At 59.8% G+C, this 6416-nt stretch overlaps 1 protein-coding gene across 2 annotated transcripts in view; it reads left to right on the top strand.

Moving 5' to 3' along the window:
* The first annotated feature begins 806 nt into the window (after positions 1 to 806).
* PRKCD (protein kinase C delta) overlaps positions 807 to 6416 on the top strand; it is a 29025-nt gene continuing 23415 nt past the window's right edge. For both annotated transcript variants that reach the window (XM_070577085.1, XM_070577084.1), the window contains exons 1-2: positions 807 to 944; positions 4364 to 4480. The gene's annotated coding sequence lies outside the window, so the exon portion shown is untranslated. The remainder of the gene's footprint in view (positions 945 to 4363; positions 4481 to 6416) is intronic.

The following is a 6416-nucleotide window of genomic DNA, read 5'->3' as shown; positions in this document are numbered from 1 at the left end:
GCCCCACTGCATCCCTAGATTTTAGGCCCAGAGGATACCCAGTAAATGAACGAATGAATGAATGAATGAGTTATGCCTGACAACCAAGTTCCAAGTCTGGAAAGGACGCTCAGGTGCCTGTCAGGGGTGATGGGGAACTCTGGAAAGTGGGAGCAGGAGAGGGGAAGACTGGGGGATCGGGGTAGGGACTGCTCCCAGAATCGCCTGACAAGCAGCGGCAGACCAGCGAGAGCCTCCCGCCCTGGAGTCTTCTCAGCTTGTCTCGGGGCAGGGGCGGGACCAGCAGGCCTGGCGGCGGGCACCGAGCCCGACCAAGTCCGCATTCCGGCCAAGAGGAAGAGAAAGAGCGAGGCCCCACAAGGCAGGCCAGCTGGCCAGTGGGGAGTCCCAGGCGTGGGCGTTGGGAGCTGGGGAACCCCCGCCCGCGCCTCCCTGGCCTCGGCGTGCGGGGAAAGGGGTGGGGAGAGCGCCCCGTCGGGCCTCAGCGTCCTTCTCTGTAAGATGGGGCCCCTTCTGAGGGCTGGTGAGCGCTCCAATGGCGGGCAGGGGCCGAGGTGTGCAGAAAAGGACAGAAGCCCACACCCTGAGCGACTCGCACCGAGAGGCGGCGACGCTGGCCCTCGGGCTCCGGGCTGGCGGAGGCGGGGCCTGAGAGGGGCGGGCCCTTGTGGGGGCGGGGCCGGCCCGGCACCTGGGTGAGGTCCCGCCGCCCCGCCCCCTTGTACTTCCGTGTGCAGCGGCGCGGGAGCGGCAGGCGGCGGCGCCGGGATCCCCGAGCGACCCCCGGCATCCGCCCGCCGCGCCGAGGCCCGGGCGTACCTCACCGGGCGCCCGGCCCGCCCCGGTCGGGCCCACACCGACCCCCGTCCGCACGCGCCCCGGAGCCGCGCCGGGAGCCGGACCCCAGCCGCCGGGACCCCTGGCGCCTGGCCCTGCGCCCGGAGGTGAGTGAGGGCCGGGCCCGGACGTGGAATCGGGGCTACCCCGAGGGCGCTCCGCCCTCCCTTCCCCCTCCCTGCTCCGGTTCCCGTTTCCGAAACTGAGAAACTGAGCCGTGGCCAGCGAAAGTCCTACCGCGCGTTGAGACCCACCGGTGCCTCTGTGCCCCAATTCGTCCGTCTGTCCCTCCGTTCCACGGTAGGGGCAGAGGCCCTCTCATCCGTCTGCTCCCGGCCCCTTCACCCGCCTGTGTGTCCCCAGCTCCTCCGAGGGTCCGCCTGTCCCTCTGAATCTCTGGGGCCCTCTGTCCGTCCATCTGTCCCCACCCCCTCTGTGTTCTCCTGTCGCCTCTCAGTGGTCCCGATCTATCTTCGCCCTCCGCGGGCCCAGTCGCTCCACCCCTACCCCACCTCCCGCTGCCCCCTGATCCTGTCCTCCCGGGGCCGCGCCCCCGGCCCACGCTCGCCGCCCCCTGCCGGTCCCGCCGCCTCTCCTTTCCTACAGCCGGGCCGAGGCCGGGCCGCCCGCCGGGCCTCGCCTCCCGCCCCTGGGTCCCTGCCCGGCCCAGCCCGCGCGGCACCTCCTCCTCGCTCTGTCTCTTCTTTCAGTCTCGGTGTCTCTCTCCATCAGTCTCCGAGCTGGGCGTGGCTCCAGTCTCTACCCTCCCCTTCCCGCACTACTCCTTCGCCCCTCTAAGCCCCCTCCCCTGGTGGCCCCTTCCTGGTCCCATCTGTCCCCGGCCCCTCCCCAATCCAGACGCCAACCCTCGTGGGGGCCCAGCCAGGTGAGGGGAGGGGGTGGAGAAAAGCCGAGTGGGGAGGCGGGAGGTGGGCACTGTCGGAACTGCTCCACTTTCCCAGCTGCCCCATTTGTCCTTATCAGGGAGAGGAGAGCCCCGCTGAGCCCCCTCACTTAAACCTGGTCAGAAGGATTTGGTGATAGTGTGGGCTGTCGCCTTGTCTCTGGCCCCTGTCCTGTTTGCGTGGACCCTATCTCCTTGTGTTGAGTTGCCTGTATCTGGGCTTGTGGATATGTTGTGTGTGTGTCTCCTTGTGTGATCTTTGTCACTGCGTCTGGAACTTGCCCCTGTGTGCCCTGTCTCACATGTGTGACTTGCCTGTGTGTATGTTTGTATGTCTGTTTGGGTGCCCTGAGGCTCTGTGTGCCCTTTGCAATTATGTGTATACTATGTCTTGGTGTGTGCTTTGTCACCAGACTCCCCTCAATGTATTGGGGTGTATGTGTGTGTGTGTGTGTGTCTGGAGGGTCCTGTGTTGCACGCTGAGTATGTAATGTGTGTGTGTGTGTGTGTCTGGAGGGTCCTGTGTTGCACGCTGAGTATGTAATGGTGACCCACTGGCCATGAGTATATCTGAGTTGTTCATTGTGGGAGCCTGTGGTGTTAGGGTGCCAGCCCACCAGGCTCGTGTGTATGTGTGTCTGTATGAGTGTGTGTATGCGTGTGCACTCACATGTTCTTCCTCTCCCTCTGCCGCTGAACCACTGTGACCAAGCTGACCTGGTCACCGAGGGAGGGGACTGGTCCCTTGGGTTTCCTCGTTCCTGCTGTGGACTGAGCAGGGGTGTGGTGGACAGGCCGGCAGAGGGCAGCTGTGTCGTGTGTGTGTGTGTGTGTGTGTGTGTGTTGTGGAGGTGTTTGGATAACCATCCGTATCTGTAGGTATGGGATCTCATGTGTGATGGACTGTGGCTGGGGAGCAGATGACTGATGGGAGTCTCACAGTCTGACTGTATGAAACTGCCAGTATGTGTGCAGAGGAGTAACTGTGATTGTGGGAACCGAGAGTGCTTGTGCGTGGGTGTGAGTAGCAGGAGGGGATGCAACAAGTATGTGGTGCCCGTGCCCTGGGGTGACAGTGTTGGGAGGGAAGGTGAGAGCCCCAGTGTGTGTGTGAGCGCAGGGGAGGCTGTGAGGGTATGGGTGTGCACTTGGCACACTCAAGCCCAGCCTTGGCTCCTGGGGAGATGGGCTCACTTTCCTCTTCTCCCCCAAGTTGATAGACACTGGAAGGCAAGTCTTGGGGTTTGTATTGTTGTAACCAAGACCTGGGGCTCTGGACGTAGGAAAGACTTGAGCTCAAATACTCGCTGTGCCTATTGAGAGTAAGAGGCCAGAGCGAGGCCTCGTTAAGGCTATTTCCTTATCTGCAGAATGGAGAAAGTTGTGGTGAGGACTAGAGGTCCTGTGTCAAAGGTCCTTTAGTACAGCCTTGGTCCATGGTGAGAACTCAGCACATGCTAAGTCTTATTTGGTGACCATTTACCAACTCCCAACCGTATGGTCCCCATTCTCCTGGCAGCTGGGGCCATAAAAGCCCAGATAGTCCCCAACCCAATTTCCTGCCTGGGATGGCTCTTGCTCCCTCCCATCCCCTTGACCAGATGGCTTGTAGGATGGAAGATGGCTGACAGAGACCCCACCAGCATCCAGCCCTGTTCAGCCCACATGTCAACCCCTCCCCGCCCCCAGTCTCAGCAGCAGTGATGGCAGAGAGAGTGGTGAGGGGTGATTGGTTTGGAGCTGTGATTGCAAGGCCCTGACACCGTTTAGCTGGCACAGCTAATTGGAGTTTAAATTAAAATTAAAAATAATTTAAAATACAGACAAAAAGATAAAGCCTGAGGATGCCTCAGCCCCCAGGGAGCAGTGATGGGGGTCTTCAGCTAGAGGAGGGGCTCACATCTGGGGAGGGGACTCTTTTGTGGAGACCTGGCCTGACCTGCAGAAAAAGTGCTTAGGCCTTTCAGCCAGGAGGCCTGGAGCACCTTGCTGCCTTTGCCAGTCCTTTCTTCCAGGATCTCTCTAGGTCTCAGATTGTGCAGCTGTATAATGGGTATAACTAGTAATGTGGGAATCACCTCAAATAGAAGGTACAAAACAAGGAACAAAAACGTGTCACCGTTCGTTTGGCATTCCCAAGGTGAGTCCAGCACAGGAGCTGGCATGCTACATCACTGGAGCCTTGGAACCACCTGGGGAGATTTATTCTCTCCATTTTAAAGATGAGACAAACTGAGGCTCAGAGGAGTTGCCCAGGCCACAAAGTGGTGGTACCCAATTGTATCCTAGGTCTCCCAAGCCCACAGGTCAACCTCCTGGAGAGAGGAGGATTAGGAACAGCCTTCTTGCTGTGTCTGTAGGACTCCTCACCAGTCTGGAAACAGGAGGAGGGCTGAGACACAATGTTCCAACTCCTAGCATAGGCTGGACACATAGCTGATGCCCTGGGAAAGTTAGGCCCAACACCCCATTTCACAAAAGAGAAAGCCGAGTCCAGAGAGGCAGAGGTGTCAGAGGCAGACGAGGGTGAGCGAGCCTGTGTCGTCTGAGCTGGGGCTGACTGATGGGGAGAGCCTGCTTGGTGGCGCCTCCCAGCTTAGCTCTTTTCTCTTGTTCCTGCAGGTCTGCCAGCAACTGGCCCAGGTGAGGGCGGCAAGCTCACTTATCCTGGTGGTTCTTGCATGGTAGTGGTGACAGCAGGAGCCAGGACTGAGGAAAAGGGGGAGCCGGGAACCCCAGGTAAGACTGGGTCCTCTTAAACAGATGGACAGATGGACAGTGTATAGGGGTGGCCTTCCTCTTTGGGCTCCTCCCCTTCTGCCCTGGGACTGGGTCGAATGAGGGGGACATGCAGAGTCCTTGGTCTGTGTGTAGGGACATCCAGAGCGGGCAGCAGTTTGCCCTGTGAGAGCGCCCTGCTTGGAATTGGCGTCTGGCCCAGGGAAGGCTTTGGCCTTGGAGCTCTGAGGCCTGGGACCCACAGTGATTTGGGGCGAGGAGTGGTGACACTTTGCTGGTCAGTTAGAAGGTGGTATATGAGCCAAGAGTTGAGGGTGGATGTATCAGCTTTTCCGCAGCCTCTTGTCTCTGCCGCAGGCTGTCCTCATCATCACACAGGGACTCTGAGGTTTGCCCTGGGCCCCAGAGTGGGTTGGACACCAAACTAGGAATGGAACGAGGTCTCCCAGCTCCTGGCATGACTGAGGTTCCCCATTTCCCCAGCCTCTCTGGGGCCAGAGGAGGGACTCTAAATCCGCTTTCCAGCCCCCAGATTTGGTGAGCTGGGCAGAGTCTCTAGGGAATCCTGGGGAAGGCTGCAGTCTCTGTGGCCCCTCATAAAGTTAGAAATTCTTTCCTTTGGGGCCAGCCTTGCCTCTTTCATTCCCCATTGCAATAAAAACAGCCCTGTGAGTTATCCATTGTGTGTCCAGAGCCCAGTGAGCAGGATTCTGGAGGAAGTGGGGGGGGGGGGGGGTGTTGCTGAGGGCACCTGGAACCTAGGGAGTGACAGTGGGGAGGGGTGGCAAAGATGGTCTTTCCTCCAGGAGTCCTCCCTCATCAACCCCCTACTCCCACTCCTGCTGTCAGGCACCTACAGGTCTAGGAGATGAATAGACCAGTGGGGGCTGGGCTCCCTGGGCCTGCTTTGGGGCAAGGAGGCCAGGAGGTCTGGGCATTCACTCTTGGGGTGGAAGTCAGGGCTGAACAAGGGCAGGTTTTCCCTGGGTCTTCTGTGAATTCAACCTACCCCCAAACCTGGCAGGGAGGAGATGAGGTGCCCTTAGTTGGCTGGGGGCCTGTGCTACTTGATGGTCAGGGGGCCATCCCCTCCTCGCACGGAGCCTCATTCCCTAAGAATTTCAACTAATTAGCCTGGGAAGCAGCCCACTTTCAACTCTGAAACATCGCCTAACTGGCATAGACATATATGTGCTCGCACAGAGATACAGAAACTGAGGCTCTACTTGGTACCCATGCCCACAGACCCACAAGTGCCTGCACACACACCACACATGTGCAACACACAGGTGTTCACATGCACTCACCCACAGGCACGCTCAGACACGCCCACAGATGCTCACCCAGTCATCCATGCACTCAGATGCCAGCCCACACACACCACACTGTGCCCATTCTGGGTCAGGGAGGGGGGTCCTTGGTCAGGGTCACAGCCCAGTCTGCATCTGGCACTGCTGGTGAGGTTTGAGGTGTGCCTGTGACCACAGGCGTTCCAGGGGGTTGGGCCACACTGGGAGGTGGGCTCTGCCCAGGCTTTTACCAGCTATCCCGCCCATCTGGCCCAAGTTCCCAGGCTGACCAGGGCTTGGCATTGGAGGTGGGGGCGGGCAGCATGGGTGTGGGGGAGAGGCCATGTCAGCTGTGCCGGCACACCGTTTGTGGCTGCTGCCACAGAGGAAGTGGGCTGCCTGTGGTCATGGGGCCAAGGTGCTCGCAGGCGGGTGGGGGTCCTGTCAGCTCCTCTGTTCCCCACAACGTCCATGCCTGGTAGAAGTGGAGTTGCTGGGCTCTAGGGACTGGGAGACAGGCAGGGTACTTCTGTCTGTGCACTTTCCAAGGCCTGGGCCCAGAGGAGAGGCCTGTTCGTTCGAGGCATTTCCGGAGGCTCACTTCCTCTGGGCTGCCCAGGAAGTGGTTTCAGAGTGGGACTGACCAG

The sequence above is a fragment of the Equus przewalskii genome, chromosome 15 (assembly GCF_037783145.1).
Source record: "Equus przewalskii isolate Varuska chromosome 15, EquPr2, whole genome shotgun sequence".
In the NCBI taxonomy this organism is placed as follows: domain Eukaryota; kingdom Metazoa; phylum Chordata; class Mammalia; order Perissodactyla; family Equidae; genus Equus; species Equus przewalskii.
This window is presented reverse-complemented; position numbering and strand designations above follow the sequence as displayed.